Source organism: Oncorhynchus clarkii, chromosome 9 (genome assembly GCF_045791955.1).
Source record: "Oncorhynchus clarkii lewisi isolate Uvic-CL-2024 chromosome 9, UVic_Ocla_1.0, whole genome shotgun sequence".
Lineage (NCBI taxonomy): Eukaryota > Metazoa > Chordata > Actinopteri > Salmoniformes > Salmonidae > Oncorhynchus > Oncorhynchus clarkii.
In genome coordinates, this window is record NC_092155.1 from 6251594 (window position 1) to 6275162 (window position 23569).

Consider the following 23569-nt stretch of genomic DNA (forward strand, 5'->3'; position numbering starts at 1 on the left):
AATCAACCGTTCTCTGACGTGGGAGATGTTGGCTTTCGCCGACTGGTCGAGCACAGGGAACACTACCAAGTGTGCTATTTTTTTTTCAGATGTTGCCCTACCGGAGTTACACAGTAATAGCGTCACTGCTATTAGCTTCACGACATGCAGACTACGGAACTACGGAAAGCCGTTTGGGTCTTTGCGTGTCAAAAAAGATACAGTAGCACCGGCCACGAACGATGTGTTTACAATACCGCGTTGGTAATAAAACATCATTTGTTTGACCGCAACTTCTGGGGTAGCTAGCTTTAGCTTGGTACCTAGCTAGCTTTAGCTTGGTATCTAGCTAGTTTTAGCTCTGTATCTATCTAGCTTTAGCTCGGTATCTAGCTAGCTTTAGCTTGGTATCTATCTAGCTTTAGCTTGGTATCTATCTAGCTTTAGCTTGGTATCTAGCTAGCTTTAGCTTGGTATCTAGCTAGCTTTAGCTTGGTATCTAGCTAGCTTTAGCTTGGTATCTAGCTAGCTTTAGCTTGGTATCTATCTAGCTTTAGCTTGGTATCTAGCTAGTTTTAGCTTGGTATCTAGCTAGCTTTAGCTTGGTATCTAGCTAGCACCAGTACAACCCGCCTGAAAACAATGACCAGTAGAAACTGCAGTCATTTTCATTATTCTTAGCAATGATTTAGGAATCCTTGTGAGTATGTATTAGCTAGGAAGCCGCTTGTTGTTCGCCTATTGAAATTGAACTTCAGTTCATGTAAATAAATAGCTAGCTAGCTACTTAACCCTGTTGCCCAAAGCGAACGTTATAAGCAGCCAGCTAGATTCATCTGGTTGGTGATGCTCGACCAGACCGGGTTATTGTGAAGCTAGTCACAATAAGGATTAGGTACAATAGTGGAATTTGCAGTTTGCCTTCAAAATAAAAGTAACATGAAACTGTTAATTGGTGATCAAGGGGTGAACCCCATAAAAGAGAGAGAGAAAAGATAGGTGCAAACCCCTCTCTCTCTCTGTCTCTCTCTGTCTCTCTCTCTCTGTCTCTCTCTGCCTGTCTGTCTCTCTCTGTCTCTCTCTGTCTCTCTCTCTCTCTGTCTCTCTCTCTCTCTCTCTCTCTGTCTCTCTCTCTGTGTCTCTCTGTCTCTCTCTCTCTCTCTGTGTCTCTCTCTCTCTCTCTCTGTCTCTCTCTCTGTGTCTCTCTGTCTCTCTCTCCCTCTCTCTCTCTCTGTGTCTCTCTCTCTCTCTGTCTCTCTCTCTCTCTCTCTCTCTCTCTCTCTGTGTCTCTCTGTCTCTCTCTCTCTCTCTCTCTGTCTCTCTCTCTGTGTCTCTCTGTCTCTCTCTCCCTCTCTCTCTCTGTGTCTCTCTGTCTCTCTCTCTCTCTCTCTCTGTGTCTCTCTGTCTCTCTCTCTCTCTGTGTCTCTCTGTCTCTCTCTCTCTCTCTCTGTCTCTCTCTCTGTCTCTGTCTCTCTCTCTCTCTAGTACTAAATGGAGGTTTATATAATGGATCTTAATCAAAATAACAGTCAGAAACACACTGACCTTCTCCGCCACGTCACAGACACACCTTAGAGAGATGTCGTGACGATCAGCAACCCTCATTGACAGGTGCCAGGTGAAACTGACCTAGAGCTACCGTGTGTGTGTGTGTGTGTGTGTGTGTGTGTGGTCGTTATGGCAGCATCTGAAACGCTTGAACAAGATAATAAAAACACCAGAACCTCAATATAACGTTATTTATTGCGTTAGAACAACTCTGAAACAGTATTCAGAAGTAACTTCTTATTTTTAGACTGAGTTGAAAACGAAAGATTAGAGAAATAGGTTTGTGTGAATGAACAAACTCAGATAAGCATTGGGTTACCGGGGGGAAATTTAAGTTAGCGGTTGAGTAAACACACACACACACACACACACACACACACACACACACACACACATTCTGACACACACACACACATTTTCTGACACACACACACACACACACATATTCTGACACACACACACGCACGCACACACACACACACACACACACACACTCTCTCTCTCTCTCTCTCAGACACTCTTTGTCTGTCTGTATATTAACACCAACTCCTCATCTTCCTATAGTGGATGAGTCATAAGTATATAGTGAGTTGTATTCCTATACGTTGTCATAAGTATATAGTGTTCTGGATGAGGTGTATTCCTATACGTTGTCATAAGTATATAGTGTTCTGGATGAGGTGTATTCCTATACGTTGTCATAAGTATATAGTGTTCTGGATGAGGTGTATTCCTATACGTTGTCATAAGTATATAGTGTTCTGGATGAGGTGTATTCCTATACGTTGTCATAAGTATATAGTGTTCTGGATGAGGTGTATTCCTATACGTTGTCATAAGTATATAGTGTTCTGGATGAGTTGTATTCCTATACGTTGTCATAAGTATATAGTGTTCTGGATGAGTTGTATTCCTGTATGCTGTCATAAGTATATAGTGTGGTATGTACGGTACATTCAGAAAGTATTCAAACCCGCTTCCCTTTTTCCACATTTTGTTAAGTTAAAAGCCTTATTCTAAAACTGATTAAATTATTATTTTTCCTCATCAATCTACACACAATACCCCGTAATGACATCATAATACCCCATAATGACATCACAATACCCCATAATGACATCGCAATACCCCATAATGACATCACAATACCCCATAAAGCAAAAAAAAATGTTTTTAGACATTTTTGCAACTGAAATAATTAATTTACTTATGTATTCAGACCCTTTACTCAGTACTATGCTGAAGCACCTTTGGCAGCGATTACAGCCTCAAGTCTTCCTGGGTGTGACGCTACAAGCTTGGCACACCTGTATTTGGGGAGTTTCTCCCATTCTTCTCTGCAGATCCTCTCAAGCTCTGTCAGGTTGGATGGGGAGTGTCGCTGCACAGCTATTTTCAGGTCTCTCCAGAGATGTTCGATCGGGTTCAAGTCCGGCCTTTGGCCAAGTCTGAGGTCCTGAGCACTCTGGAGCAGGTTTTCATCAAGGATCTCTCTGTATTTTGCTCCATTCATCTTTCCCTCTATCCTGACTAGTCTCCCAGTTCCTGCCGCTGAAAAACATCCCCACTGCATGATGCTGCCTCCATCACCATGCTTCACCGTAGGGATGGTGCCACCACCATGCTTCACCGTAGGGATGGTGCCAGGCTTCCTCCAGATGTGACACTTGGTAATCAGGCCAAAGTGTTACATTTTGGTTTCATCAGACCAGAGAATCTTGTTTCATGGTATGAGTCCTTTAGGTGCTTTTTGGCAAACACAAAGTGGGCTGTCCTGCCTTTAACTGAGGAGTGTCTTCTGTCAGGCCGATATAGAGGCGTGATTGGTGGATTGCTTCAGAAATGGGAGAACCTTCCAGAAGGACAACCATCTCCACTGAGGAACTCTGGAGTTCTGTCAGAGTGATCATCGAGTTCTTGGTCACCTCCCTGACCATGGCCCTTCTCCCCCGATTGCTCAGTTTGGCCGGGCAGCCAGCTCTAGTAAGAGTCTTGGTGGTTCCACACTTCTTCCATTTAAGAATGATGGAGGCCACTGTGTTCTTGGGGATCGTCAGTGCTGCATAATTTGTTTGGTACCCTTCCCCAGATCTGTGCCTCGACACAATCCTGTCTCTGAGCTCCACGGACAATTCCTTCAACTTCATGGCTTGGTTTTTGCTCTGACATGCACTGTCAACTGTGGGACCTTATATAGACACGTGTGTGCCTTTCCAAATCATGTCCAATCAATTGACTTTATCACAGGTGGACGGACTCCAATCAAGTTGTCAATGGAAACAGGATGCACCTGAACTCAATTTCGAGTCTCATAGCAAATGAGTCTGAATACTTATATAAATACGGTATTTCTGTTTTTATTTTTTATTTTTTATTTGCTAATAATTTCTAAAAACTTGTTTTGCCTTTGTCATTGTGGGGTTTTGTGTGTAGATTGATGATAAAAAAAATATATAATCAATTTTAGAATAAGGCTTTAACGTAACAAAATGTGGAACAAGTCAAGGGGTCTGAATACTTTCCGAATGCACCGTGTGGGTGGGTAGTATTTGACCTGTTGACAGCTAGTGTGGTGTCCTTCACTGCCTGCTAACAGCTAGTGTGGTGTCCTTCACTGCCTGCTAACAGCTAGTGTGGTGTCCTTCACTGCCTGCTAACAGCTAGTGTGGTGTCCTTCACTGCCTGCTAACAGCTAGTGTGATGTCCTTCACTGCCTGCTAACAGCTAGTGTGGTGTCCTTCACTGCCTACTAACAGCTAGTGTGGTGTCCTTCACTGCCTGCTAACAGCTAGTGTGGTGTCCTTCACTGTCTACTAACAGCTAGTGCGGTGTCCTTCACTGCCTGCTAACAGCTAGTGCGGTGTCCTTCACTGCCTGCTAACAGCTAGTGTGGTGTCCTTCACTGCCTGCTAACAGCTAGTGTGGTGTCCATCACTGCCTGCTAACAGCTAGTGCGGTGTCCTTCACTGCCTGCTAACAGCTAGTGTGGTGTCCTTCACTGCCTGCTAACAGCTAGTGTGGTGTCCTTCACTGCCTGCTAACAGCTAGTGCGGTGTCCTTCACTGCCTGCTAACAGCTAGTGCGGTGTCCTTCACTGCCTGCTAACAGCTAGTGCGGTGTCCTTCACTGCCTGCTAACAGCTAGTGCGGTGTCCTTCACTGCCTGCTAACTGCTAGTGCGTCACTGGGTCCAAGCCTCCTGCTATCCCGGAACTCTATACCAGGCGGTGTCAGAGGAAAGCCCTAAAAATTGTCAGACACCAGCCACACAAGTCGTATAGACCTGTTCTCTCTGCTACCACACGGCAAGTGGTACCGATGCACCAAGTCTGGAACCAACAGGACCCTGAACAGCATCTACCCCCAAGCCATAAGACTGCTAAATATTTAGTTAAATAGTTAGCCTGGGTAGTTATTGGTTAACCATTTAAATATGTGCTTTTACTTTTTTTTTACTATCTGCTTTTGACTCATCACATACGCTGCTGCTACTGTCAATCACCTATCCTGTTGCCTAGTTACTTGACCCTGGACCTATATGTACTTATCTACCTCCATTACCTTGTTCTCCTGCACATTGACTCAGTACTGGTACTCCCTGTATAAAGCCATCTTATCATTCATTACTCATTGACTAGGTCAAATCAAATGAAATGTATTTATATAGCCCTTCATACATCAGCTGATATCTCAAAGTGCCGTACAGAAACCCAGCCTAAAACTCCAAACAGCAAGCAATGCAGGTGTAGAAGCACGGTGGCCAGGAAAAACTTCCTAGAAAGGCCAAAACCTAGGAAGAAACCTAGAGAGGAACCAGGCTATGTGGGGTGGCCAGTCCTCTACCGGCTGTGCCGGGTGGAGATTATAACAGAACATGGCCTAGATGTTCAAATGTTCATAAATGACCAGCATGGTCCAGTAATAATAAGGCAGAACAGTTGAAACTGGAGCAGCAGCACGGCCAGGTGGACTGGGGACAGCAAGGAGTCATCATGTCAGGTAGTCCTGAGGCATGGTCCTAGGGCTCAGGTCCTCGGAGAGAGAGAAAGAAAGAGAGAATGAGAGAATTAGAGAGAGCATACTTAAATTCACACAGGACACCAGATAAGACAGGAGAAGTACTCCAGATATAACAAACTGACCCTAGCCCCCCGACACATAAACTACTGCAGCATAAATACTGGAGGCTGAGACAGGAGGGGTCAGAAGACACTGTGGCCCCATCCGAGGACACCCCTGGACAGTGCCAAACAGGAAGGATATAACCCCACCCACTTTGCCAAAGCACAGCCCCCACACCACTAGAGGGATATCTTCAACCACCAACTTACCATCCTGAGACAAGGCCGAGTATAGCCCACAAAGATCTCCGCCACTAGGAACTGGTACCCTGTGTATAAGGCCATGTTATCATTACTCAGTACTGGTACCCCCTGTATAAAGCCATGTTATCATTACTCAGTACTGGTACCCCCTGTATAAAGCCATGTTATCATTACTCAGTACTGGTACCCCCTGTATAAAGCCATGTTATCATTACTCAGTACTGGTACCCCCTGTATAAAGCCATGTTATCATTACTCAGTACTGGTACCCCCTGTATAAAGCCATGTTATCATTACTCAGTACTGGTACCCTGTATAAAGCCATGTTATCATTACTCAGTACTGGTACCCCCTGTATAAAGCCATGTTATCATTACTCAGTACTGGTACCCCCTGTATAAAGCCATGTTATCATTACTCAGTACTGGTACCCCCTGTATAAAGCCATGTTATCATTACTCAGTACTGGTACCCTGTGTTTAAAGCCATGTTATCATTACTCAGTACTGGTACCCCCTGTATAAAGCCATGTTATCATTACTCAGTACTGGTACCCCCTGTATAAAGCCATGTTATCATTACTCAGTACTGGTACTCCCTGTATAAAGCCATGTTATCATTACTCAGTACTGGTACCCCCTGTATAAAGCCATGTTATCATTACTCAGTACTGGTACCCCCTGTATAAAGCCATGTTATCATTACTCAGTACTGGTACCCCCTGTATAAAGCCATGTTATCATTACTCAGTACTGGTACCCTGTGTTTAAAGCCATGTTATCATTACTCAGTACTGGTACCCCCTGTATAAAGCCATGTTATCATTACTCAGTACTGGTACCCCCTGTATAAAGCCATGTTATCATTACTCAGTACTGGTACTCCCTGTATAAAGCCATGTTATCATTACTCAGTACTGGTACCCCCTGTATAAAGCCATGTTATCATTACTCAGTACTGGTACCCCCTGTATAAGGCCATGTTATCATTACTCAGTACTGGTACCCCCTGTATAAAGCCATGTTATCATTACTCAGTACTGGTACCCCCTGTATAAGGCCATGTTATCGTTACTCAGTACTGGTACCCCCTGTATAAAGCCATGTTATCATTACTCAGTACTGGTACCCCCTGTATAAAGCCATGTTATCATTACTCAGTACTGGTACCCCTGTATAAAGCCATGTTATCATTACTCAGTACTGGTACCCCCTGTATAAAGCCATGTTATCATTACTCAGTACTGGTACCCCCTGTATAAAGCCATGTTATCATTACTCAGTACTGGTACTCCCTGTATAAAGCCATGTTATCATTACTCAGTACTGGTACCCCCTGTATAAAGCCATGTTATCATTACTCAGTACTGGTACTCCCTGTATAAAGCCATGTTATCATTACTCAGTACTGGTACCCCCTGTATAAAGCCATGTTATCATTACTCAGTACTGGTACCCCCTGTATAAAGCCATGTTATCATTACTCAGTACTGGTACCCCCTGTATAAAGCCATGTTATCATTACTCAGTACTGGTACCCTGTGTATAAAGCCATGTAATCATTACTCAGTACTGGTATCCCCTGTATAAAGCCATGTTATCATTACTCAGTACTGGTACCCTCTCTCTCTGTCTCTTTCTCTCTCTTTCTCTCTCTCTCTCTCTCAATTCAAGGGGCTTTATTGGCATGGGAAACATGTGTTAACATTGCCAAAGCAAGTGAGGTAGATAATATAGAAAGTGAATATATAAAGTCTCTCTGTGTCTCTCTCTGTCTCTCTCTCTCTCTCTGTGTGTCTCTCTCTCTCTGTCTCTCTCTCTCTGTATCTCTCTCTCTCTCTCTCTCTGTCTCTCAATTCAATTCAATTCAAGGGCTTTATTGGCATGGGAAACATGTGTTAACATAGCCAAAGCAAGTGAGGTAGATAATATATAAAGTGAATATATAAAGTGAAATAAACAATACAAATTAACAGTAAACATTACACATACAGAAGTTTCAAAACAACAAAGAAATTACAAATGTCATATTATATATACACAGTGTTTTAACAATGTACAAATGGTAAAGGACACAAGATAAAATAAATAAGCATAAATATGGGTTGTATTTACAATGGTGTTTGTTCTTCACTGGTTGCCCTTTTCTCGTGGCAACAGGTCACAAATCTTGCTGCTGTGATGGCACACTGTGGAATTTCACCCAGTAGATATGGGAGTCTCTCTCTCTCTCTCTCTTTCTCTGTGACCCCCACCTAATTTCTCTTTTTCTCTCTCTGATTTCATGCCCCAGCTGTCTCTCTCTCCCTCTCTTTCTCTCTCTCCAGAGTTATGTGTATCCCCGCAGGCTAACTACTGACAACAATAAACCCAGGAATTAATGTGTGTGTTGACCCACTTGATGATGACAAAGGTCCCGGAACGCATCATCTCTTTGCACAAATCTCTGTCCGTAAAATCTCTGTCTGTAAAATCTCTGTCCATAAAATCTCTGTCCGTAAAATCTCTGTCCATAAAATCTCTGTCCATAAAATCTCTATCCGTAAAATCTCTATCCGTAAAATCTCTGTCCGTAAAATCTCTGTCTGTAAAATCTCTGTCTGTAAAATCTCTGTCCATAAAATCTCTATCCGTAAAATCTCTATCCGTAAAATCTCTGTCTGTAAAATCTCTATCGTAAAATCTCTGTCTGTAAAATCTCTGTCCATAAAATCTCTGTCTGTAAAATCTCTGTCTGTAAAATCTCTGTCTGTAAAATCTCTGTCTGTAAAATCTCTATCCGTAAAATCCCTGTCCGTAAAATCCCTGTCCGTAATATCTCTGTGTTTCTTACAGTGTGTGTGTGTGTGTGTGTGTGTGTGTGTGTCCCACGTTTATTTCCTTTTGTGTTGGTTGACCTACAAACCCAGCAGATCATTTTTCTTTCCATTCACCCCCCCCCCCCCCCATCTATCCCTCTTCTATAGCCTTTCTCCCTTTCAGCCCCCGTAGCTCTCTCTCCCTCCCTCCCTCCCTCCCTCCCTCCCTCCCTAACTCTCTTCTCGGTCTCTCTTCAATTCAGGCAGACTGTAGATTATATCACCGTGGGGACAGGGGGGACTCTGATGTCACAAAAGCTAGTCAGAGTCCGACCCGAATGGGAGTGTTGTGATGTCACAGTGGGGTCAGGCGTGTCACCTTCTATTGCCATGGTGTCAGATGGGACTCTGGGTTTACAAAAGGTTCTGTCGTACAGCATGACCTCGTGCATCAGCATTCATATCTGCAAGGGACATTAGGAACAGCTTCCGTATAGAGCAACATGGGAGGGAGGGGGAGGGAGGGAGGGAGGGAGGGAGGGAGAGAGAGAGGGGAGGGAGAGAGGGAGTGGGGAGGGAGGTGGAGGGACCTGGGAGGGATGGGGGAGGGAGGGAGGGAGAGAGGGAGAGAGGGGGGGGGAGGGAGAGAGGGAGGGGGAGGGACCTGGGAGGGATGGGGGAGGGAGGGGGGGAGGGAGAGAGGGAGGGAGAGAGGGATGGAGGGGGAGGGAGAGAGGGAGGGGGAGGGAGGGGAGGGAGCGGGGAGGGATGGGGGAGGGAGGCTGTGCTCTATATATCATTTCACTGTGCTCTATATATAATTTCACTGTGCTCTGTATATCATTTCATTGTGCTCTGTATATAACTACAGCTGGTTGGAGTAGCAGTGGGGTGACTGGCATCAGGCTGTCTGACCTGTAAACTAAGAATGTTCTGTCAGATGTGTTTTTAATGATTGACGGGACATAGTGTGATTCCTGTAAAGACCTAGAGGTCGACCGATTATGATTTTTCAACGCCGATACCGATTATTGGAGGACCAAAAAAAAACGGTACCGATTAATCAGCCAATTTTTTACAACTTTAAAAAAAAAAGTGTAATAATGACAATTACAACAATACTGAATGAACACTTATTTTAACTTAATATGATACATCAATAAAATCAATTTAGCCTTGAGTAAATAATGAAACATGTTCAATTTGGTTTAAATAATGCAAAAACAAAGTGTTGGAGAAGAAAGTAAAAGTGCAATATGTGCCATGTAAGAAAGCTAACGTTTCAGTTCCTTGCTCAGAACATGAGAACATATGAAAGCTGGTGGTTCCTTTTAACATGAGACTTCAATATTCCCAGGTAAGAAGTTTTAGATTGTAGTTATTATAGGACTATTTCCCTCTATACCATTTGTATTTCATTAACCTTTGACTATTGGATGTTCTTATAGGCACTTTAGTATTGCCAGTGTAACAGTATAGCTTCTGTCCCTCTCCTCGCTCCTCCCTGGGCTCGAACCAGGAACACATCGACAACAGCCACCATCGAAGCAGCGTTACCCATGCAGAGCAAGGGGAACAACCACCCCAAAGCTCAGAGCGAGTGACGTTTGAAACGCTATTAGCGCGCGCTAACTAGCTAGCCATTTCACTTCGGTTACACCAGCCTCATCTCGGGAGTTGATAGGTTTGAAGTCATAAACAGCGCAATGCTTGACGCACAACGAAGAGCTGCTGGCAAAACGCAAAGAAAGTGCTGTTTGAATGAATGTTTACGCGCCTGCTTCTGCCTACCACCGCTCAGTCAGATACTTAGATACTCAGTATGCTCAGTCAGATTATATGCAACACAGGATACGCTAGATGATATCTAGTAATATCAACCATGTGTAGTTAACTAGTGATTATGATTGATTGTTTTTTTTATAAGATAAGTTTAATGCTAGCTAGCAACTTACCTTGTCTTACTGCATTTGCATAACAGGCAGCCTCCTTGTGGAGTGCAACGAGAGAGAGGCAGGTCGTTATTGCGTTAGACTAATTAACTGTAAGGTTGCAAGATTGGATCCCCCGAGCTGACGAGGTGAAAAAAAAAGGCAAATCGGCGCCCCAAAATTTTCTGAAAACTTGAAATCGGCCCTAATTAATCGGTCGACCTCTAGTCTGTGGGTAACTGGCATTCTGGTAAAAGCTGTAATGCCTGGGTTAGGGAAATCAGTACGTGTTCACCCTGTTTGTCTTGCTTTCTATCCTTCATCATCTCTCTCTCTTTCTCTCTCTCTCTCCCCCTCTCTCTCGCTTTCTCCCCCTCTCTCTCCCTCTCTCTCTCTCTCTCTCTCTCCCTCTCTCTTTCTCTCTCTCTCTCTCCTCCTCTCTCTCCCCGCTCTCTCCCTCTCTCTCTCTCTCTATCTCACCCTCTCTCTCTCCCTCTCTCTCCCCCTCTCTCCGTCTCTCACTTTTCCACTCCCTCTCTCTCTCTCCCCCCTCTCTCTCTCTCTCGCTCTCTCTCTCTCTTTCTCTCTTTACCCTCTCTCTCCCCCCTCTCTCCCTCTCTCTCTTTTCCCCTCCCTCCCTCCCTCCCCCTCTCTCTCCCCTTCTCTCCCCCCCTCTCTCTTTCTCTCTCTCGCTCTCTATCTCTCTCTCTCTCACCCTCTCTCTCCCCCTCACTCTCCCCCTCTCTCCCTCTCTCACTTTCCCCTCCCTCCCTCTCTCTCCCTCCCCCTCTCTCTCTCCCCCTCTCCCTCTCTCTCTTTTCCCATCCCTCTCTCTCTCTCTCCCTCTCTCTCTTTTCCCCTCCCTCCTTCTCTCTCTCTCCCCCCTCTCCCTCTCTCTCTTTTCCCATCCCTCCCTCTCTCTCTCTCCCCCTCTCTCCCTCTCTCTCTTTTCCCCTCCCTCCGTCTCTCTCTCTCCACCTCTCTCCCTCTCTCTCCCCCTCTCCCCCTCTCTCTCCTCTCTCCCCCCTCTCTCTCCCTCTCTCTCTCTCCCCCCTCTCCCTCTCTCACTTTTCCCCTCCCTCCTTCTCTCTCTCTCCCCCCTCTCCCTCTCTCTCTTTTCCCATCCCTCCCTCTCTCTCTCTCCCCCTCTCTCCCTTTCTCTCTTTTCCCCTCCCTCCGTCTCTCTCTCTCCCCCCTCTCCCCCTCTCCTCCTCTCTCTCCTCTCTCTCTCCCCCCTCTCTCTCCTCTCTCTCTCCCCTCTCTCCCCCTCTCTCTCCTCTCTCTCTCCCCTCTCTCCCTCTCTCTCTCCCCCTCTCTCCCTTTCTCTCTCTCCCCCTCTCTCCCTTTCTCTCTTTTCCCCTCCCTCCGTCTCTCTCTCTCTCCCCCTCTCTCCCTCTCTCTATCTCCTCTCTCTCCCCCTCTCTCCCTCTCTCTCTCTCCCCCTCTCTCCCTCTCTCTTCCCTCTCTCTCTTTCCCCCCTCTCCCTCTCTCTCTTTTCCCTTCCCCCTCTCTCTCTCTCTCTCTGACATTACTGTCAGGCTTAGAGGGTGTCATCGCTGTTTCTGTTGACTCCGCACTTTACACTGGAGACTCCAGCTGTTTTATTGGATTGCAGGTGTCCTCTGTCAAAGAAGTGGGGCAAAGACAGAGTGGGAGAGAAAGAGGGGAGAGGAAGAAGAGAGAAAGGGAGGGAGGGAACAAGTGAGAGAGAGAGAGAACGAGAGCGAGAGAGGTGGAGAGAGAGAGAGAAATGGAGGGAGGGAACAAGTGAGAGAGAGAATGAGAGAGAACGAGAGAGAGAGAGGTGGAAAGAGAGAGAGAGAGAGAGAGAGAGATGGATGGATGGGTGTCCTTGGGGTGACAGGAGCGATCACCACATTTACACTATAGAGAAAGAGGGGAGGGTGGAGGGATGGTGAGGAGGAGGGAGGGAATGATATAGTCAGGAAAAAGAGCAAAGTGGAGTGATGCAAGGGAATGTATTTCTCTGTGTCTCACTGTCTCTCTCTCTGTCTCTCTCTCTGTCTCTCTCTCTGTCTCTCTCTCTGTCTCTCTCTCTGTCTCTCTCTCTGTCTCTCTGTCTCTGTCTCTCTCTCTCTCTCTCTCTCAAATTCAAATTCAAATTCAAGCTGCTTTGTTGGCATGAAAAACATTGTGTCAATATTGCCAAAGCAACAATGTATACAATATACATTGTAACAAAATTGTAAATGATAGCAAATAATAATATAAAATGGTAGTAAATAATAATACAAAAATAAATACAATAAAATGGTAACAGTCTACAGTAAACATTAATAATTATAGTAATAACAATAATAGTAATAATAAGTAAGTTACTGTTTACTATGCAGATGTTATTATTCAGTGTCCCTCAGGCTATGGCAGGAAAATACATATTTGGCTGCAAGAGGAGCCATTGCTCCTTCGCCCATGAGTATTCTTAGTTTTTCCTCTGGGTTCAATTTGTAAAAATGTGGAATATATGTAGTCATTTCTGTGAATAATGAATCTCTCTGTGAGGAATATTTATCACAGTAAAGGAGAAAGTGCATCTCTGTCTCTACCTCCCCTGTCATGCAGTGACCACATACACGCTCCTCTTTGGGTAGCCATGTCTTTTTATGTCTGCCGGTTTCTGTTGCCAATCGGTGGTCACTCAGCCTGTACTTGGTAAGGATCTGTCTCTGCTTCGTATCTCTGACAGAGTAGAGATAATCAGCCAATTCATATTCTCTGTTTAGGGTCAGATAGCAATTTAGTCGGCTTTGGGATTTTGTTTCGTTTTTCCAGTATTGTAAATATGATTCCTTTGATTGGTTCATGATTTTGCTTATTGGAATTCTTTCTTTTGAAGCAGTGCTGGTGTCAGCTTGGTTGGTGAGGTCCAACACCATCTGACTGAGAGGGCTCGTTTCTGGGCTCAGCTCTTGGGCTTGAAGTGCTTTAAATTGCAGACTTGAATTTGGACTTGAATTTAGATGTAGCCAAAATTGTAATGATCTTTTCTGTATTTTCATTATTACTGGAAAACGGCCCAATTCTGCCCTACATGCATTAGTTGGTGTATTTCTCTGGACTTGTAGGATTTTCCGACAGAATTCTGCATGTAGGGGCTTCAATTGGATGTTTGTCCCACATTTTAAAGTCCAGTTTATTGAGTGGCCCCCAAACCTCACTTCCATAAAGTGCTATTGGTAGGATTACACTGTCAAATATTTTAGTCCAAATTCTAATTGGGATGTCGATTTGGAATAATTTCATTTTTATTGCATACATTGCTCTGCGGGCTTTTTCTTTGAGTGCATTCACTGCCATATTAAAGTTTCCCGATGCAGATATGGTCAGACCAAGGTAGGTGTAATTTTTAGTCTGTTCAATTAAGGTGTTGTTCAGGGTGAATTTACATTTGTGTTTCTGACATCTGTTCTTTTTTTTGGAAAATCACGATTTTAGTTTTTGGGAAATTTACTGCCAGGGCCCAATTATGGCAATATTGCTCCAGAATATTAATGTTTTGTTGAAGACCTTCTTTGGTTGGTGATAGAAGTACCAAGTCATCAGCATATAGCAGGTATTTCACCTCTGTGTCAAATAGTGTGAGTCCTGGGGCTGGAGAATGGTCCAACATGTCTGCTAATTCATTGATATAAATGTTGAAAAGATTTGGACTCAAACTGCAGCCTTGTCTCACACCTCGACGTTGTGAAAATAGTTCTGTTCTTTGGTTTTTGATTTTTATTGCACACTTGTTTTCCGTGAACATTTTATTAAGTCAACACCTTTACCACCAAGCCCACTTTGGAAAATCTTGTAGAATAACCCTTAGTGCCAAATAGAAGCAAAGATTTTGCCCTCTTTTTTTTTGGTGGACGTGTTTATTAATTGGTGTGTGTAAGGTGTATATATGGTCAGTAGTGCGATGATTAGGGAGAAAGCCAATTTGACATTTACTTATTAAATTTTTTTCGTGAAGAAAGGTTTGAATTCTTGAATTCAAAATGCTACAGAAAACCTTTACTGTTGACGCAAATTCCCCTGTAATTATTGGGGTCTGATTTGTCTCCACTTTTGTGGATAGGGGAGATGAGCCCCTGGTTCCAGACATCAGGGAGGCAGCCAGAAGTTAAAACCATGTTGAACAATTTAAGCTCAGCATTTTGCAGCTCATTTCTGATGTTGTCTAGACCATTACATATCATTATTATAACACCGGTGCCAATCTGCAACCCTGTGTGTGTCTCTGTATCTCTCTCTCTCTGTCTCTCTCTCTCCCTCTGTCTCTCTTTCTCTCTCTCTCTTTCTCTCTCTCTGTCTCTCTCTCCCCGTCTCTCTCTCTCTTTCTCTCTCTCTGTCTCTGTCACTTTCTCTCTCTTTCACTCTGTCACTTTCTCTCTCTCCTCTCTCTCTCTCCTCTCTCTCTCTCCTCTCTCTCTCATCTCTGTCTCTCTCTCTGTCTCTCTCTCTCTCTCTCTCTCTCTCTCTCTCTGTCTCTGTCTCTCTCTCCCTGTCTCTCTCTCTCTCTCTATGTCTCTGTCACTTTCTCTCTCTCTCACTCTGTTACTTTCTCTCTCTCCTCTCCTCTCTCCCTCCTCTCTCTCTCTCCCCTCTCTCTCTCTCCTCTGTCTCTCATCTCTCTCTCTCTCTCCCCGTCTCTCTCTCTGTCTCTTTTTCTCTCTCTCTCTCTGTCTCTCTCTCTCTGTCACTTTCTCTCTCACTCTGTTACTTTCTCTCTCTCTCTCCTCTCTCTCCTCTCTCTCTCTCCTCTCTCGCTCTCCTCTCTCTCTCCTTTCTCTCTCTCTCTCCATATCTGTTAGTTAATGTTCTGTGTCTAACAGGGGGAAGATTCAACCAGTCAGCTGTTTAATAGACATCAGGAATGTGTTGTACAAACTTCAACAACTCTCTTGCATTCTCTTTCTCTTGCACACACGCGTGTGCGGTGTTTGTGCGAACAAGTTTGTTCGCACACACGGTAACCACGGTAACACACATGGTAACCACGGTAACGGTAAACACACAGTAACGGTAACCACACAGTAACGATAACCACACGGTAACCACGGTAACACACACAGTAACGATAACCACACAGTAACCCACATGGTAACACACACGGCAACCACGTTGCCCAGTATTACAGACAATCAGTGGTTCATGATTTAATATTTAATCAAACAAGTTTAAATATTGAGGAGTGTTTTTCTCCCTGCTCTGCACCTGTCTGGAGAACGAAGGGTGGGTGTGTGCGGTGTTTGTGCGAACAAGTTTGTTCGCACACACGGTAACCACGGTAACACACATGGTAACCACGGTAACGGTAAACACACAGTAACGGTAACCACACAGTAACGATAACCACACGGTAACCACGGTAACACACACAGTAACGATAACCACACAGTAACCCACATGGTAACACACACGGCAACCACGTTGCCCAGTATTACAGACAATCAGTGGTTCATGATTTAATATTTAATCAAACAAGTTTAAATATTGAGGAGTGTTTTTCTCCCTGCTCTGCACCTGTCTGGAGAACGAAGGGTGGGTGGGAGGGAGGGAGGGAGGGAGGGAGGGAGGGAGGGAGGGTGGGAGGGAAGGAAAAGGAAAAGGAGAGAAAAGAAGGATGGATGTTTATTTTTCTCTTCTGTTTCGTTGAACACTCTTTTGATTGGCCCGATGAATGACCTCATTGTTTGTGTGTGCTGCGGGTTTATCACACATCCCTCTCTAGTGACCTTAGATTGTCCACTGCTGGTAAACAAGCAAGCATGAGAGAGAGAGAGAGAGAGAGAGAGAGAGAGAGAGAGAGAGAGAGAGAGAGAGAGAGAGAGAGAGAGAGAGAGAGAGAGAGAGAGAGAGAGAGAGAGAGAGAGAGAGAGAGAGAGAGAGAGAGAGAGAGAGAGAGAGAGAGAGAGAGAGAGAGAGAGAGAGAGAGAGAGAGAGAGAGAGAGAGAGAGAGAGAGAGAGAGAGAGAGAGAGAGAGAGAGAGAGAGAGAGAATTCGACGTACCAATTAGGATTTGGCTAAAAATACTTGAATCAGTTATAGAACACATTGCCCTTTATGGTTGTGAGGTCTGGGGTCCGTCCGCTCACCAACCAAGAATTCTCCAAATGGGACAAACACAAAAATTGAGACTCTGCATGCAGAATTCTGCCTAAATATCCTCTGTGTACAACGTAAAACACAAAATAATGCATGCAGAGCAGAATTATCAAAATCCATGAAAGAGCCATTAAATTCAACAACCACCTAAAATGAAGCGATTTCCAAACCTTCCATAACAAACAACAAACAGCATTGTAAATACCACCCATATTTATGTTTATTTATTTTCCATTTCATACTTTAACTATTTGCACGTGATATAACATTTGAAATGTCTTTATTCTTTTGGAATAGCAGATGTCACAAAGTGCTGTACAGAAACCCAGCCTAAAACCCCAAACAGCAAGCAATGCAGATATTGTTCTTGTGTGAGATTAGAGACCTGTTGTTCCTGTGTGATATTAGAGCTCTGTTGTTCCTGTGTGATATTAGAGATCTGTTGTTCCTGTGTGATATTAGAGATCTGTTGTTCCTGTGGGATATCAGAGACCTGTTGTTCCTGTGTGAGATTAGAGATCTGTTGTTCCTGTGTGATATCAGAGATCTGTTGTTCCTGTGGGATATCAGAGACCTGTTGTTCCTGTGTGAGATTAGAGATCTGTTGTTCCTGTGTGATATCAGAGATCTGTTGTTCCTGTGTGATATTAGAGCTCCATTGTTAGATTGTTTTAACTACTAGAAATATAGACATATAGAATATATAGAAATGGTAGTCTGTCAGGTAGTCAGCAGGAAGGTCTGATTTCTCTATTATTAAAACAAGACCCAGATGGCAAATATAAAGATATGTATAAAAAAAACTGGAGGCCCTTTACACTTCAATGTTGTGATGCAAAAATACTAGCGAACTGCATAGCACTCAGAATTGAAAGGGTTTTGTTCATCCTGATCAGACAGGTTGTTTACATGGACGATACATTGGAGATAATATATGACAACGACTAGAAATAATAGAACATCATGAAACATCCAAGAAGCCAGGTATTTATAGCGGATTTTGAAAAGGCAGTTGATAAAGTAAGAATGGATTTTCTTTGTAAATTCCTGGATTTTTTTCAATTTCGGTAATTCTCTATTAATTTGGGTAAAAATAATGTATAGCAACCTCATGTGTAAAATAGTAAATAAGAGCTACTTCTCAGAGAGTTTTGAATTGTCAAGAGGAATTAAACCAGGGTGTCCGCTGTCACCATATCTATTCGTTACGGACATTGAAATGTTAGCTACTAAAATCAGATCAAATAACAACATTTGAAGATTAGAAAATTATAAATATTAAAAAATCCCAAAACAAAGGTGTCCATGTATGCTGATGACTCAAGTTTTATATTAACTTCTCTAGGGTAGGGGGCAGCATTTGGAATTTTGGATGAAAAGCATGCTCAAATTAAACAGCTTTCTACTCAGGCCCAGAAGATAGGATATGCATATAATTAGTAGATTTGAAAAGAAAACACTCTAAAGTTTCCACAAATGTTAACATAATGTCTGTGAGTATAACAGAACTGATTTGGCAGGTGAAAACCTGAGAAAAACCCATTCAGGAAGTAGGATTTTTTGTTGTTGTAGTTTTCTTTTCAATGCCATTACAGTATCCATTGACTTAGGACTCAAATTGCAGTTCCTATGCCTTCCACTAGATGTCAACAGTCTTTAGAAATTGTTTCAGGCTTGTATTCTGAAAAAATGAGGGAGTAAGAGCATTCTGAATGAGTGGACCCTGCCGTGTCACAGAGCTTTTTCATGTTCTCGACCGAGAGAGTGCCTTTCTTGTTTACCTTTTATATTGACAACGTTATTGTCCGGTTGAAATATTATAGATTATTTAGGTTAAAAACAACCTGAGGATTGAATATAAACATCGTTTGACATGTTTCTATGAACTTTACGGATACAATTTAGATTTAGATTTTGTCTGCCTGTTGTGACTGTGTTTGACTGTGGATTACTGAAGAACTGAAGAAAATGCGCCAACAAAACGGAGGTTTTCGGATGTAAAGAGAGACTTTATCGAACAAAAGGAACATTTATTGAATTAATGAATGTCTTCTGAGTGCCACCATATGAAGATCATCAAAGGTAAGGGATTAATTTTATCTCTATTTCTGACTTGTGTAACTCTTCTACTTGGCTTGTTACTGTTTGTAATGATTTGTCTGCTGGGCTATGTTCTCAAATAATCGTAAGGTATGCTTTCGCCGTAAAGCATTTTTGAAATCTGACACCGTAGTTGGATTCACAAGAAGTTCATCGTTAAACCTATGGAAAATAGTTGTATCTTTTCCGAATTGTTATAATGAGTATTTCTGTATTTGAATTTGGCGCTCTGCAATCTCACTGGATGTTGGCTAGCATCCCACATACCCTAGAGAGGTTAACTCCACAAGATAGATCCCTACAATGTCTCATTGAAGATCTAGATTAATTTTCTGTACTCTCTGGACTAGAACCTCATTATGATAACTGTACAATATTACGTATTGGATCTTTAAAAAATACAACTTTTACATTACCTTGCAGCCTTCCTATAAAATGGGCGGATGGTGAAGTAGACATACATATTTTGCTTTATCTAGGACACTAAACCAGACAAAATAAAACGAGCCTGTCTATATAATGAATATGAATTGGGTGGGTTGAGATTATTAAATATAAAAGTACTAAACCTCTCTCTAAAAACGTCTCTTATTCAAATGTTTTTTAACCCTAAATGTTTCTAAGTAGATTAATAAGAAAAGCTCATCCATTGTTTAAAAATTGCATTTTTTGTGCAGAATATGTCTCCTTTTCCAATAATTGAAAATGATACTTTTTTCAAAGTATCTGTCTTTTTCGAATAAGCATTGCAGAGCTGGCTACAATTACAATTTCATCCCCCTGAAAAGATAGAACAAATATTACAACAAATATTATGGCTGAACTCAAATGTGCTGGTTAATAAAATACCTGTATTTATGGATTTAAGATGTTTGAAAAGGGTATTTTGTTCTTAAATTATATTGTAAATTGTAATGGTAGAGTTATGTCCTTCATGGAGTTATCAGAATTGTACGGGAAGGTCTGCTCAATCCAAGAGTACAACCAATTGATTACAGCATTGCCCCAAAAATGGAGGAGGCAGGGAACTGGTCTGTCTGCCCAATATAAAAGATCACAACTGGAGGAGGAATAAAAATATCACAAATAGGAAAGTATATCAGTTTCATTTGAGGACCAGGATGTTGACAACTGTGCCATACAGATTGCAAAATAGTTGGGAAGAGATTTTTGATGTACCGATTCCATGGTACAGGGTGTATGAGTTGATATATAAAACAATGCAAGATTCAAGATTTTGTGCTTTTCAGCTAAAATTATTATATAGATTTCTTGCCACCAACAAAATGTTGAATGAAGGCATAAAGTCATCGAAGCTCTGCAGATTTTGTTGTGAGGTTACAGAATCAAAAGACCATTTACAGTGCCTTGCGAAAGTATTCGGCCCCCTTGAACTTTGCGACCTTTTGCCACATTTCATGCTTCAAACATAAAGATATAAAACTGAGTGGCAGTGTTTTTACAACTAATGCCGGTTTGCCTGAGGCTGATGCCGTGCAGGTGTTTGTACACATGCATGCATATACACACACTCTTATTCAAATAAACACATACAAGAACACACACATACATGTAATAGTGCCAGACATGCACACAAACATATACAGTTGGCATTGATGTTATGATTTTTTTGTTTCATTGTTGTTCGCTGTTTTCTTCTGTCTTTTCCTTTTTTCTCTTTAGTTCTCTTGGTTGTTGGTCCATTGGGGGGTTCTTGGGGGTGGGGGTTCATTCTCTTGGTTGTTGGTCCATTGGGGGGTTCTTGGGGGGGTGGGGTTCATTCTCTTGGTTGTTGGTCCATTGGGGGGTTCTTGGGGGTGGGGGTTCATTCTCTTGGTTGTTGGTGCATTGGGGGGTTCTTGGAGGGGTGGGGTTCATTCTCTTGGTTGTTGGTGCATTGGGGGGTTCTTGGGGGGGTGGGGTTCATTCTCTTGGTTGTTGGTCCATTGGGGGGTTCTTGGGGGTGGGGGTGCATTCTCTTGGTTGTTGGTCCATTGGGGGGTTCTTGGGGGGTGGGGTTCATTCTCTTGGTTGTTGGTGCATTGGGGGGTTCTTGGGGGGTGGGGTTCATTCTCTTGGTTGTTGGTCCATTGGGGGGTTCTTGGGGGGGTGGGGTTCATTCTCTTGGTTGGTTGTTGGCATTGATGTTATGATTTTTTTGTTTCATTGTTGTTCGCTGTTTTCTTCTGTCTTTTCCTTTTTTCTCTTTAGTTCTCTTGGTTGTTGGTCCATTGGGGGGTTCTTGGGGGTGGGGGTTCATTCTCTTGGTTGTTGGTCCATTGGGGGGTTCTTGGGGGGGTGGGGTTCATTCTCTTGGTTGTTGGTGCATTGGGGGGTTCTTGGGGGGTGGGGTTCATTCTCTTGGTTGTTGGTCCATTGGGGGGTTCTTGGGGGGGTGGGGTTCATTCTCTTGGTTGTTGGTGCATTGGGGGGTTCTTGGGGGGTGGGGTTCATTCTCTTGGTTGTTGGTGCATTGGGGGGTTCTTGGGGGGGTGGGGTTCATTCTCTTGGTTGTTGGTCCATTGGGGGGTTCTTGGGGGTGGGGGTGCATTCTCTTGGTTGTTGGTCCATTGGGGGGTTCTTGGGGGGTGGGGTTCATTCTCTTGGTTGTTGGTCCATTGGGGGGTTCTTGGGGGGGTAGGGTTCATTCTCTCGGTTGTTGGTCCATTGGGGGGTTCTTGGGGGTGGGGGTTCATTCTCTTGGTTGTTAGTCCATTGGGGGGTTCTTGGGGGTGGGGTTAATTCTCTTGGTTGTTGGTCCATTGGGGGGTTCTTGGGGGTGGTGGTTCATTCTCTTGGTTGTTGGTCCATTGGGGGGTTCTTGGGGGTGGGGGTTCATTCTCTTGGTTGTTGGTCCATTGGGGGGTTCTTGGGGGTGGGGGTTCATTCTCTTGGTTGTTGGTCCATTGGGGGGTTCTTGGGGGTGGGGGTTCATTCTCTTGGTTGTTAGTCCATTGGGGGGTTCTTGGGGGTGGGGTTCATTCTCTTGGTTGTTGGTCCATTGGGGGATTCTTGGGGGTGGGGTTCATTCTCTTGGTTGTTAGTCCATTGGGGGGTTCTTGGGGGTGGGGGTTCATTCTCTTGGTTGTTGGTCCATTGGGGGGTTCTTGGGGGTGGGGGTTCATTCTCTTGGTTGTTGGTCCATTGGGGGGTTCTTGGGGGTGGGGGTTCATTCTCTTGGTTGTTGGTCCATTGGGGGGTTCTTGGAGGTGGTGGTTAATTCTCTTGGTTGTTGGTCCATTGGGGGTTCTTGGGGGTGGGGGTTCATTCTCTTGGTTGTTGGTCCATTGGGGGGTTCTTGGGGGGTGGGGTTCATTCTCTTGGTTGTTGGTCCATTGGGGGGTTCTTGGGGGGTGGGGTTCATTCAGTTGTTGGTCCATTGGGGGGGGGGGGGGGGGGGGTTCTTGGGGGTGGTGGTTCATTCTCTTGGTTGTTGGTCCATTGGGGGGTTCTTGGGGGAGGGGGTTCATTCTCTTGGTTGTTGGTCCATTGGGGGGTTCTTGGGGGGTGGGGTTCACTCTCTTGGTTGTTGGTCCATTGGGGGGTTCTTGGGGGGGTGGGGTTCATTCTCTTGGTTGTTGGTCCATTGGGGGGGGGGGTTCTTGGGGGGTTGGGTTCATTCTCTTGGTTGTTGGTCCATTGGGGGGTTCTTGGGGGGTGGGGTTCATTCTCTTGGTTGTTGGTCCATTGGGGGGTTCTTGGGGGGGTGGGGTTCAGTCTCTTGGTTGGTTGTTGGCATTGATGTTATGATTTTTTTGTTTCATTGTTGTTCGCTGTTTTCTTCTGTCTTTTCCTTTTTTCTCTTTAGTTCTCTTGGTTGTTGGTCCATTGGGGGGTTCTTGGGGGTGGGGGTTCATTCTCTTGGTTGTTGGTCCATTGGGGGGGTTCTTGGAGGTGGTGGTTAATTCTCTTGGTTGTTGGTCCATTGGGGGTTCTTGGGGGTGGGGGTTCATTCTCTTGGTTGTTGGTCCATTGGGGGGTTCTTGGGGGGTGGGGTTCATTCAGTTGTTGGTCCATTGGGGGGGGGGGGGGGGGGGGGGTTCTTGGGGGTGGTGGTTCATTCTCTTGGTTGTTGGTCCATTGGGGGGTTCTTTGGGGTGGGGGTTCATTCTCTTGGTTGTTGGTCCATTGGGGGGTTCTTGGGGGGTGGGGTTCATTCTCTTGGTTGTTGGTTCATTGGGGGGTTCTTGGGGGGGTGGGGTTCATTCTCTTGGTTGTTGGTCCATTGGGGGGGGGGTTCTTGGGGGGTGGCGTTCATTCTCTTGGTTGTTGGTCCATTGGGGGGTTCTTGGGGGGTGGGGTTCATTCTCTTGGTTGTTGGTCCATTGGGGGGTTCTTGGGGGGGTGGGGTTCATTCTCTTGGTTGTTGTTCCATTGGGGGGGGGGTTCTTGGGGGTGGTGGGTCATTCTCTTGGTTGTTGGTCCATTGGGGGGTTCTTGGGGGTGGGGGTTCATTCTCTTGGTTGTTGGTCCATTGGGGGGTTCTTGGGGGGTGGGGTTCATGCAGTTGTTGGTCCATTGGGGGGGGGGGGGGGGGGTTCATTCTCCTGGTTGTTGGTCCATTGGGGGGGGGGGGGGGGGGTTCATTCTCTTGGTTGTTGGTCCATTGGGGGGGGGGTTCTTGGGGGGTGGGGTTCATTCTCTTGGTTGTTGGTCCATTGGGGTGTTCTTGGGGGGTGGGGAAAGGAATTAATTGTATTTTTAATTGTAATTTTTCTTCTTGGGAGGGGTCTCGAATGGTTGAGGGACAGCTAGTGGGGAACTGTTGGGGGATCTTGA

At 44.5% G+C, this 23569-nt stretch overlaps 1 protein-coding gene across 1 annotated transcript in view; it reads left to right on the forward strand.

Moving 5' to 3' along the window:
• The window catches only part of LOC139415800 (dachshund homolog 2-like), a 62533-nt gene that overhangs the window by 11846 nt on the left and 27118 nt on the right, over positions 1-23569 (forward strand). The gene's annotated exons all lie outside the window — the stretch shown is intronic.